Below are 13,169 nucleotides of genomic sequence, written 5' to 3' on the forward strand. Positions count from 1 at the left end.
CAGCTGGAGTACTGTGTGCAGTTTTGGTCGCCGCACTTACGCAAGGATATTTTGGCCTTGGAGGGAGTGCAGAGGAGGTTTACTAGGCTGATACCGGAGTTGAGGGGGTTGAATTATGAGGAGAGGCTGGATAAACTAGGCTTGTACTCATTAGAGTTTAGAAGAATGAGGGGAGATCTCATTGAGACATATAAGATGATGAATGGGATGGATAGGATAGAGGTGGAGAGACTCTTCCCGCTCAGAAAGGACAGTGGGACTAGAGGGCACAGCCTCAAGATAAAGGGGGCGCGGTTTAGAACGGAGTTGAGGAGGAACTTCTTCACTCAAAGGGTGGTGAATCTCTGGAATTCTCTGCCCATTGAAGTGGTGGAGGCTGCCTCGCTAAATATATTTAAGACGCGGGTTGATAGGTTTTTGATAGGCAAGGGGATTAAGGGTTATGGGGAGAGGACGGGAATGTGGAACTGAGACACAACAGATCAGCCATGATCTTATTGAATGGCAGGGCAGGCTCGAGGGGCTAGATGGCCTACTCCTGCTCCTATTTCTTATGTTCTTATGTTCTTACCGCTAGTAACTGTTTTGATAAGTACTTGCACATTCTGTAGTTTTTTTGTCCTAAGAATGAAGTTCATTGTAATATGTCCCTTATCCTATTAGGCTTCGCAGTAACCTGGCTAAAGTGTACAGATTTCTTTAACAAACATCTAAAATACATTTTAAAAATCCAAAATGCATGTTTAAATCAGAAATACTTGTTCAAGTTTCATTACTTAGTTAAATCTCCTTCTGTGTTCATATGTGTCTTTAGAAAGACCATTCCGTTGTTAGTTTGTAAACCTGATCTAAGGTCATTTCACTTATTGTTAGTATTTTGTTGGTAATTTAAATCACTGGTTATTTGAAATTTCTCTAACCTACTATGAATTTCCCCAACATAAGAACATAAGACATAGGAGCAGAATTAGGCCACTTGGCCTATCGAGTCCGTTCCGCCATTCATTCATGGCTGACATTTTTCTCATCATGCGGATATGCTAGCGTTGGACTGGGGTAAACACAGTAAAAAGTCTGACAACACCAGGTTTAAGTTGCATGCAGATACAGCATGCAATTAAGAAGGCTAATGGAATGCAATCCTTTATTCTGAGAGGCATTATAATATAAAAGGAAGGTTATTAAGCTTCAGTTATACAGGGTGAGACCACATTTTGAATACAGTGTGCAGTTTTGATCTTATTTAAGTAATGATTCAAATGTGTTGGATGCAGTTCAGAGGAGTTGTTCAGAGGAGTTTTTACTAGATTAATACCTGAAATGCACGTTGTAATATGAGGATAGGTTGATCAGACTAACCTTGTTTCCACTGGAGTTCAGAAAAGTGAGGGATGACTTGATTGAAGTATGTAAGATCCTGAACAGTCTTGACAAGATGGATGTGGAAAGGATATTTCCTCTTGTGGGTTAGTCCAGAATTAAGGTGCCCTATTTTAAAATTAGGACAGAGATGAGAAGATTTTTTTTCTCCCAGAGTGTTAAGTGATTTTGGAACTTTTTGCCTCAGAAGGCAATAGAGATGGGGTCTTTGAATATTTATAGGGCAGAAATAGATTTTTATTAGGCAAAGGAATCAAATGTCATTGGACCTGGAATGTGAAATTCGAAACACAAACAGATAAATCATGATTGTGCGCGCTCTGGGAAGTACGAGTTGACAGAGCTAACACTGTATCAAAGAATTTGATTTTGTCATGGCCACTTTTATGAGAAACTACAGCTGACAGTGAAATGTGCACTTGTATGGCAATATCAACATGATGTCAGGTCATGTGCATTGCTAATACCACTGCTGAGGTGCCCTCGCACAACTTTGTCTCACAAGCAATAAAGGTTACAAGTTCATCCAGCTTACACCTCCAATAAAGATGTTGACACTTCTCTTTTACATCACACAAGGGTCCAGTAACTATCTTGAATGGGCTTCACATTGAGGCTCAGAAAGAGATCAGATGACTGACTGACCCTCACAATAAGGGGACATGGCAATAAATATGCGTGATGCCTTCTTATGGACAAACCATTCTCATTGACATCAAATGTACTAATAAAAGTGCTATATTGCTTCTCGGCCTTTTGGCCAAGATCAAGTGTAGTATCGATATGCTGCATTTGGTTGAAGGTATTTGGTTACATTTCAGCTTCATTTGAATCAATTTTTTAAAGCGGCATCTTGGCCTTTTGGCTAAGATGCAAATAAGATCAAGCCTCGGAGGAGGAGCTACACCTACTCCAATCAGCTTGGATCATGTAGATCAAGCCCAAGACAGGAGGTGAGAGCCAACTTGTTGGGACTCTGAATTGGCTTTAATTTGACTTGATTGGATTGGAATAAAGTAAACAAAAAAAAATTTGATACAGTAATTAAACACCTGTGACCTAGAAATTATGTTACTTTGTCATTTTTCTAACCCTAACACTAAGGTGGTTAGGTGGATTGGCCATGCAAAAATTCTCTTTCAGTGTACTCGAACAGGCACTAAAATGTGATGATCAGGGGATTTTCACAGCAATGTAATTGCAGTATTAATGTAAGTCTACTTGTGATACTAATAAATAAACTTTAAAACTTTGGCTGGATGCAACCTTAACTGCTGCAGCAGAGATGGAGATAGTCTACTAACTGCTATGCCCTGTTATCTGTGATGACCTTGACAGACTTCCTCTACTAGCCTGAGGCTTGGAGGGTCTCAGTCTGATAAGGGTCTCCTGCTCAGGGGCAGATGCACCCTTCTCTGCCTGGCTCGCTGGAGTTGATAAGGATCATAGACAGAGGAGATTCTGAGCAGCTGGACACTTGAGTGTCCTGTCCACTGGGTGTGTCCAGCCGATGCTCATCCTCTCTGTGAATGCCCAAGGGCCTCTTCCTGATTCCTTGGGACAGGAAGGGCAGTGCAAGTGAGAGGGCTCTGGAGGGTGAATTCACAGATGCTGCAGTGGACTGAAATGAGGACTTTGATGTGGTCACCTATAGAAAAAGGCTGATGGGCATGTAAACAAATACTTGGCACATTGGCAGACCTACTAGAAAGCCTGTGATCACTGACAAGGAACATGAAGAATTTCAGCATTGTCTGACACTGTGCTTTGTCTAGAGCTTGGAGTCCATCCTTTCCAATGTGGAAGTGTTAGCTAACTCTACTAGAATATTGGATGCAACAATGATGCAGCATCTAATGACAAACATCTCAGCTTCCATTGTGGCAGAGGTGGAAGGCATGCAACATCCGAGTGTTGCAGTAGATGCTCAGACTGAAACAATGCAAGCTCGGCTTGCTTCTGATAGACCCAGATAGCTTCCAGCATGTGGAATAGCACTCAATATATGCAGCATGAACACCAGTGTCCTCTCTCATAGTATTTGTTCTCCCACCCTACCACTCAGCCAATATCCTCGTTCATGCTTGTCAGCAACCAGCACAGACTTCTGATACTCATGGCAAACTAGTGCATTCTAAGGCCAACACTTCTTGGACCAGTGTTCTATAAGATCATCTGCAGTCTTCCCCACTGAAAGTTAGCAGCCTTCCACAATGCATGTTGTAGCACCAGGGTAGCACTTTTTAAAATCAGGGCAGACAAAGACACATGAAAGGCAGATACTAAGAGAATGGACGAAAGGAACAAATTTAACTGCTCATAGAATCCCTACAGTGCAGAAGGAGGCCATTTGGCCCATCAAGTCTACACTAACCACAAGGCCCTATCCGCTTAACCCCAATTCACCCTGCTGGCTACTGTGTTGTATGAATAGTGGACAATTTGTTTGATAAAGTTGATTTGGAATGCTTCATGTTGGCTTGTGTAGTAGTATTTTGATCAAGAAGATGCTTTAGTAGCCCATAACAAGGATGGTAAGGCATGTTGTTGAATGGAGAATTGGGTTGCATTCACTGACACCACAGACAACTTGCCAGAGAGTATGTTATGTTATGTTATACTTCTAGATACAAGTTCTACTTCTTCATGAAACACCTTTTCTTTCTTTAGTTCCACTCCAATCCCTAGTGCCGCCTGTAGACCCTTTATAGAACAGTGACTTCTATTGGATAATTGACATCATATTAGGACTTAATTGGAAGGTCTGTTAACCCATTCCTAACACCACCTCTCTTCCTCTTTCTCAAGTACTATCCAAATTTTTGGTGGCAAGAGCTGTGCCTCATCATGCTGAGGCTGTACAGCATGCAACAGGCTATGACAAATTGAGACATGAGTTCTGGAGAGTAATGCAGGGCCCTCCAGACTGGTCCAAGCAATGTAAGTGTTGCTTAAACATTCCAATTGTTGCTTGGTAACATTCTGTGGGGCAGCATAGCTCACATTACATGCACGCAGCCCACTTGTATGTGGGTTGTGCACCAGGTGGTCAATAGATAGTCATGCAGTAGCTGCCCTCTGATCTCGTGTGGTATGTCAAATGCTGATGATACAGTGGATTGCAGCAGAATAAAAGCAGTGTGACTGCAGCCAGCGGGCATTGACAGGCATAATATACTGAGGAGTATTGATGCAGTTAGAAATTAAGAAAGTGGGATCCCTTCTGGTTGACGTATATCTTGAATTTAGGTATGTTGTGCACAGAAGGATGTGTGTGTGCAATCACTGCCACAGCGAACCATGGGGAAGCATCTTTCCTGGTAAAACCAGGAAAGAGAAAACAAAATGTGTACAGCTCTACTTGCATTCAGAGCCTCTACAACTTGATGTACAACAAATTGGTTGTACATGAACTGTGAGATGAACCTCTCCAGTCTGCTGTCCGGAAATGTTATGATCAGACCCAAACTTCATTGTCATTAAGTGCTGTGTGTGCAGAAACATGAAAGATATAACATTTGGATAAGTAAAACAATTTTTATTACTGCTTTATAATATTTTATGACTGTTTATGTTTCAGGTAAATATTTATATCTGTGGTGTTCCTTCAGTTTACACACTCATGAGTTAGACATTTGAACTTCAGTCTGCAATCCAGAAAATTGTGAAATCCTGAAGTAGCCTGGTCCCAAGCATTTCAAACTGGAGAGCTTACAGCAATGGTTCCCAAACTGTATGTTATGACCCAAATAGGACTGTAGTAACAGGAAATGGGGTTTGAGCTCCCCTTCATCCAAGACTGTGTCCACAGCAACACCGATTCTCAGGCACTGTCTAGACCTGTCCTTCCCTAACTCATCTCTTGATCTTTTCCTTTCAGTCATATCATCGTGACCTGCACTGTATTAATAGTTTATTGACATGAAATAGGCTTATTTCTTTGGAAAAACATTTTGGGAGCAATCTTATCAAAAAAAATTCTAAGTACCGAACAAGCGTAAAAACAAGAGAGAATTATGCCCATTTTTGGGCACGCTGTCAGCTGCAATTGTATTGCACTTAGTTGAGAAAAAGAACCTAGATGTGATTCACGCCAGCAGAGGGAGGGGCAGAACCCATTCTCACCAGGAAGTTGGTTGTTTATCTCTAGGGACACCATTGTGCAAACACCCTGATCTCCCAGTGCACCATGTAATCTCCTGTCACTCCCACCCACCCTCCAATTGCCGCCACAGCTGATTGTACCCCCTTCCCCCCATGATTGCTGCCCTGGCTGATAGCTGACCTAGTCAATTGACCTCCCCTTCTACCCCTCAAATGCAGAGTTCCTCCTTACCTCCTCAAAATATGGAGCTCCTCCCCTTGTGTCTCCCATGTCATGGCCCTGCCCCCCCCACCCCCCCTCAGGACCAGCTCCCCATCAGGCCCCACCCCCATCTGGCCCCAACCCCGTTGGCACTAACAGGGTGCCCACACCGATTGACCAGCGTGACGAGCCATTAAGATTGCTAACTTCATCCCTTTGAATATTCCTACTGGATCCGACCTCTACACTGGTGGCCTTCTTCTCAAGAATAGTTCAAAATGTCATCTGGTGGGCTGTAGCTGCATCTGGATTGAGCTATGGCTAAGGCTTTCAGAGCTGCCACACCTACCCTCTAGCTACCACTAGCTGAAGACCCATGAATGGGAAGACTGAGCATGCTGATTACAGTGCGTATGAGTGGAGGTGGAAGAGGCTGATTCCTATGTAAGGGGCAAGGCAGAAGTGTTGATACCAATTTTCATATTCATATGATTTATTAGACATTGACCTATAATGGACAAAGTATAATAATTATGTACTGAATGTTTCTATTCTGCTTATTGCTGTTTTATTTTTATTTGTAGCTGGAGTCATGTTAATTTTCAAGCGTTAAAATCAGGTCACATTGGAAAGTAGTTCAGGCAATGTTAGCGAGAGTAAATTCTCAACTCAATTCCGACTCAAGAACAGTTTCTTGCCTGCTGCCATCAGACTTTTGAATGGACCTACCTTGCATTAAGTTGATCTTTCACTACACACTAGCTATGACTGTAACACTACATTCTGTACTTTTGCGTTTCCTTCTCTATGAACAGAATGCTTTGTCTGTACAGCGCGCAAGAAACAATACTTTTCACTGTATGCTAATACATGTGACAATAATAAATCAAATCAAATCAAATCAAAATCCCTCTATTCCCATCTATTCATGTACACATCCAGATGCCTCTTAAATGTTGCTAATGTACTTACTTCCACCACCTCCTCTGTCAGCACATTCCAGGCACCCACCACTCTCTGCACGAAAAGCTTCACCCCCATATCAACCTTCAACTTTTCCCCTGTCATCTTGAAGCTGTAATTGATGCACCCATCCTGGGGAAAAGACTCTGACTATCCATCCTGTCTATGCGTCTCATAATTTTGTAGACCTCTATTAGGTCTCTCCTCAGCCTTCATCTTTCCAGTGAAAACAATCCTAGCTTATTCAACCTCTCTTCATAGCCAATGCCTTTGAGACCAAGCAATATCCTGATGAACCTTCTTTGCACTCTCTCCAAAGCTTCCACTTCCTTCTGGCAGTGTGATGACTAGAACTGCATGCAGTACTCCAAATGCAGCCTAATCAAGGTTTTATATAGCTGCAACATGATTTCCCAACTCTTGTACTCAGTGCCCCAGCTGATGAAGACAAGTATGCCATGTACCTTCTTAATCACCTTGGCAACCTATATTGCCACTTTTAGGGAATTGTGGACCTGCATGCCATGATCCCTCTGTATGTTAATGTTTCTAAGGGTTCTGCCATTTACAGTATAATTCACACCTAAGTTTGATCCTCCAAAATGCATCACCTCACATTTGTCAGGAATAAACCCCATCTGCCGTTTCTGTGCCCAAGTCCCCAATCTATCTCTATATTCTTGATTCCTCTGACAATCCGCGACACTATCAGCAACTCCACTAATCTTTGTGTCATCTGCAAACTTACTAATCAGGCCCCCAACATTTTCCTCGAGATCATTCATATGTACTACAAACAGAGGTTTTGGAATGATCCCTATGGAACATCACTAGCTACAGATCTCCATTCTGAAAAACACCCTTCCACTGCTACTCTCTGTTTTCTCTTACCAAGCCAGTTCTGTGTCCATCTAGCCAATCCATTCTGAAAACCAGTGATTTTAGTTTTTGTGCCAGTCTGCCATGTGGGACCTTGTCAAGCGCCTTACTGAAGTCCATATAAAATACATCTACAGCCCTTCCCTCACAATTATCTTTGTCATCTCTTCAAAAAATTCAATAAAGTTGGCGAGACATGATCTTCCCCATACAAAACCACACTGCCTGTTACTAACTAGTCCATTTTCCTCCAAATGAGCATATATCCTGTCCCTCAGTATCTTCTCCAAAACCTTCGCGACCATTGATGTCAGACTCATTGGCCTATAATTTCTTGGCTTATCCCTGTGCTTCCTTTCTTAAAACAAGGGAGCAACATTTGCTATTCTCTAGTCTTTTGGAACCTCACCTATGGTCAAAAAGGATGTGACGAGATCTGTTAAGGCCCAATTATTTCTTCCCTTGCTTCCTCCAGTAACCTGGGATAGATTACTTGTCTACTTTAATGCAATTTTGGATACTCAACACTATTTGCTTCAATATATTGACATTCTTTAGAGCGTTCACACACCCATTCCTGACCTCAACATCCGTCATTCTCCTGGGTGAATACCAATACAAAGTACTCATTAAGGATCTGACCCGCTTTCTGTGGCTCCACGCATAACTTTCCTCCATTGTCCTTGAGTGGACCTACCTTTCCTCTTGTTACCCTCTTGCTCCTAATATAAGCATAAAAAGCCTTGGGATTCTCCTTGACCTTGTTTGCTAAGGTCATTTCATGGCCCCTTTTAGCCCTCTTAATTCCACATTTAAGCCCCTTTCTACTTTCACTGTACTCCTCAATGGTTTCATAAGTTTTTAGATGCCTAAATGCATCTAAATATCTAAATATCCAGTAATATCTGGTGATATTACTGGATCAGTAATCCAGAAGCTTGGGCCAAAGCTCCAGAGAAGTGAATCAATTACCACCACTGCAGCTGGGTAATTTAAATTTATTTAATGCATAAATCTGGAATAAAATGCCGATCTCATTAATAATGATTTTGAAACTATTGAATTATTATCAAAACTATTTTGCCCTTATTTCATATAGCCTATATTTGACTACACACCCATAGGAATATGGTTGACTTTTAATTGTCCCCTGAAATGGTTGTAACAAACCACCATAGAAATGTCAAATAAAATTAAACCCAGATGGACCACTTGGCATCAACGTAGGCACTGGAAACCATAATGATACATTATAGTCAACCCTAGAAGGCCTTGCTCAATAACATCTTGGATTTGTGCTAAAATTGGGAGAGCTGTCCTACTCAGTAGTCAAACAGTAGCTTTACATTGTCAGTCTATGATTCCTCCATCAACATCCTTCTCACTAGCAGCACAGCTCCACCAGAGATGGTAGATGGTATAGCTGGGCGAGTGTGGCACTGGAAATCCTCCAGATTGACTCCAGATTCTACAAAGTCTCATGGCATCAAGTCAAACATGGGAAAGGAAATCTCCTGCTAATTACCACCTGAAGCTCTCCTTTGGGCAATGAATCATCACTCCTCCATGTTAAACACTACTTAGATAAACACTGAGGTTGTCAATGGCAGCAAATGAACTCTGGTTGTGTAACTTCAATGTTCATTGCCATATGTGGCTTGGTAGCACCACTACTGACTGAGCTCACCAAGTCCTGAAGGACATATTTGTTAGAATGGGCCAGTGGCAGGTAGAGGCAACTAACAGGAGAGGAAAGCCTTCTTGATCAGTCAAGTGGGCCACTTTGTCTCAGATAGTGTTGAGTTTCTTGAGTTTTTCTGCCGGCAAATGAGAGTATTCCTCACACTCCTGACCTGAGCCTTGTGGACATCTTTGGGAGAATCAGGAGGACAAGGATCACCACCTGCAACTCCAGGTCACACAACATCCTGACTTTGCACTCCATCACCATTAGTTTACTGTCATTGGGCCAAACTCCTGGAACTCCTTCCATAACAGCATCGTTGGGACTGCAAATCTCCAAGAAAGCAAATCTCAAGTAGAATTATGAATGGGCAATAAATGCTGTCCTTGCCAGCAATGCTCAAATTCCACGAACAAGTCAAAAATCTTCACATTCCCCACATTATACTCCATCTGCTGCTTCACTTCACCTGTCTATATCCCTTTCAAGTTCCTTGCCTCCTTCACATGGTTTAGTTTTACACCCAGCTTTATATCATGAGCAAAGTTGGATATATTATTTTTGATCCGTTAACCTAAATCAAAAGCATGTGTTGTAAATAGCTGATTTTTGTGGCACTTCACTAATAACACTCTGGCAACTGGACTGTGCTTAATGATCCTGGAACTTTGTGTCCAGGACGAATGCAGATTCAATCCCTGAATCATCTTAATTATGTCAGTAGGGAAAATGAAGGAAATCCTACAACTGGCTTCAATATCCTGGGCTTGATGAATGGAAAAATCAACCAGCATTCTTATCCCTGGTTGCTATCCAGAGACCTTACTGGAAAACGTGTGTAATTACATGTATTTTGTGTCTAGGATTGGGTTTGGCTGTAAAGCTTTTCACAATTGAACAGTCTGTAATATTTTCTGTCTGGGCTCATGCACAGAGAGTAATTACTGCAATGAGGTGCACGATTCATAGAACCTCTCCCAGCATGAGTCACCATCTTTTGAAAAGTAGGAGAGAAGTTAGAGGAAAAAAATTGAGAATATAGTTAGTGTAAATTAATTATATATTAACAAACAAACGACTAAAAAATTCAGTAAATGTGTTACTGCAAATGTGTCTATTATTTACATCTAAAAGTTATTTATGTATAGAAAGTAAAAATGGTTTTGTAGAATGCTTCATAAAATTTTGTCAATAGCAATGAAATGTTTACGATCAATATTGCATCTCCAGAACAACAACTTGTATGTAGATAGCACCAATGTAGCAAAATGTCCCAAGGTTCTTCACAGAAGCTTAGACAAAAAATGACAATAAACAACAGAGAGGAAGAGAGAAAAAGGATGATGATAGAAAAGAGATGTCGAGACACAGGGAAGTTTAGGAAGGAAATTCTAGAGGATCAGGGTGCTATTTTTAAAGGCCACCTCAGTGCAGACAGAGAAAAGCAGTTCATCCTTGAACCCCTTTCCCCCCACACCTTGGCAGTGCCGTCACAACCCACTAGCATTCCCCTGGCTTTGGCCCTTGGTACTGCCTATGGGTACTGTGTGGACAGTGTTTGCTTACCAAGTGCATACACCTTGGAAGACTAGTCATGATTTATGCTGTTCTGCTATCATGTCATTGTGCATGAATTTTCTGATGGAGTCGGGGTGAAGAAGGATGGTGGATGTGCGCTTCAGGTATAGGGGTCTGATAATGATATGGTAATATATTCAAATAATGTTCCTGACATTCCATGCCCCATCATCGGAGGAGGGGACAATCACGTCAAGTGTTTACACCAACATAAAATGTGACATCGCAGTTCTTGTGATATTTTCTGCTCCCATCACCATGTGTGACCCATGTGTGTTGAAAATGCTATAAGTTCTAAGGTTCTTCAATGTATTCCAAATAAAGATTTCAAACTAGAGTCATCACTGCATCTACTAAGCTAAGAAAATAATCTTAAGATACACAACAACCCAGTACATGCTAACATCATCCACAACTGAGTGCAGGACAAGCAGCATGACAAATCACAGGTATTGGAGGGAGGGATCAAGAGAGGCAGGTGGTGGTGAGATAGAGCTTAGAGTTGTCAGTGTACCTATGGGAAAATCTAGAGACATTGGAAGTCCAAAGAGACTTGAGGGTCCAAGTTCACAGGTCAAATGAAAATGACTAATGGAATGCTAGCTGTTACATCTTGAGGAGTGAAATAGAAGAGAATGGAAACTATGCTTTTGCTATACAAAGCCTTGCTTAGATCAGACCAGCACAACTGTGAGTAGCTTTTGCTACCATATTTTAAAAACGGTACAATGGCCTTGGTGGGAGTGAAGATTTATCCAGAGTAATACCTGGGCTCCAAGAGTGAAATTATGAAGAGAGATTGCACAAGCTGAAGTTGTATTCCTAGAATTTAGAAGGTTAAGGGAGATTTAGTTGAAGCTTTCAAACTATTAAGGGGAACAGATAGGATAAATAAAGATGGAGAGTATTTGCTGAGGAAATCTAGAGCTCCAAAGCACAGCCTAAAAATGATAGCCAGACCTTTCAAATGTTAAATAGAAGATGTTTCTACACACAAAGCTGGTAGGGATTTGCCGCCGTCTTCTGCAAATTAACATGAAGTCAATTGTTAAATTTAAACTGAAATTTAGATTTTTGTTAACTGAAGATATTAAGGGATGTGGGGCAAGGCAGATAAGTGCAGGTAGGATCAAGTCAGCCATGACTTTATTCACATCTGAACAGCCTTGAGTGCTAAATGGCCTACTCACGTTCCTATGATTCCAAGTATGAGATGTATCGATGGAGATTGTCGGTCGATAAGTGCGTGCAGTTGATAGGGGATGGGTGGTATGAACTGAGAGGCCAGTTGGGAGACTAATTATAAAGTTGGTGGGATGTGGCATAAATATACACACTGACATTAACCATTTACATACGGTTATTGAACCTCATCCAGCACTGCAACCAGATCTTCAGCGTTGCACTGTGTAGGTTGATCATGATGGCTATCTGCTCCTACTTTGCGGGCTGGAATTTGTTGTGGCAGTGATGGCCTGAGTGGTGGACCAGAAAGCCAAGGGTAACCACACCTCAGGCATTTTGTGAAAACCCAACTAGATTCTACGATGAATTGGCATTTAATGAGATGCTGTTGCTTTAAGGGGTGAGATTCAAGCTCCAAGAGCTGTCATTCAATTGAAGGGCCAGTGGCCTGTGCTGGATACTCCCCACAGAAGAAGCTATTGAAATGAGGGTCATTGGGCCGTGTGCAGATCCTAGTGAAGAACGAGTAATGGTTGGTGAGGAAATGGGTGATGTTTTTTCAGAGTGACCATTGCTGCCAGGGGACATTTCCAGGGCTACATGGTGCTTGATTAGAAGGGCAGCCCTGAGCATACAGGGAGGCTGTCAGGGCTTACCTTTAATTGGCCACTTAATGGCCTCTATTGGCTGATAAAATATCATGGCACCAGGAATGTGGTGGACAATCCAACCCTATATTCCTTCACAATTTTATGGCCATTGCTTTGCTCTTAGTTCATCCCTAGAAGCCAGCTAAAATAGAGCCCATTGTGTCCACCGTAAATAGAAGATTATCTCTCCTGTCCACCTTCTATAACATAGAATTATAGGACACAATTTTACTGTCCTTCAGTTTGCAGTTGGGGTAACCTATAAAATTCCATCCCTCTGCCTACCCATGCCATTGGGCAAAGGGGGCAGAATGTGATTTCCATAGGCACAAATCATGAACATGGCGGTCCTTTTAAATTAGTTGAGAATTAAAACAGACACCAATTTAGCTGTTGAGGTGACTTATCACACTGTGGGAGTCACAAATTGATGGTGTAGGCGTAAATGCTCTTGAAGAGCAGATAAACTCTGCATAGCTGTCATGATCTGAAGTTCTGTAAATTGCCCACACTAAACTTAAAAAATGATGCAGCTATCCCTGAG

General features: G+C 41.8%; 1 non-coding gene across 1 annotated transcript; it reads left to right on the forward strand.

Moving 5' to 3' along the window:
- Positions 1-2,120: 2,120 nt before the first annotated feature.
- LOC145362237 (U2 spliceosomal RNA) lies at positions 2,121-2,312 on the forward strand. The gene has a single exon (XR_013889961.1). It is a non-coding gene; the product is annotated as a U2 spliceosomal RNA (small nuclear RNA).
- Positions 2,313-13,169: the final 10,857 nt, after the last annotated feature.

Source organism: Carcharhinus amblyrhynchos, chromosome 2, assembly GCF_965287045.1.
Source record: "Carcharhinus amblyrhynchos chromosome 2, sCarAmb.v2.hapA, whole genome shotgun sequence".
NCBI lineage: Eukaryota > Metazoa > Chordata > Chondrichthyes > Carcharhiniformes > Carcharhinidae > Carcharhinus > Carcharhinus amblyrhynchos.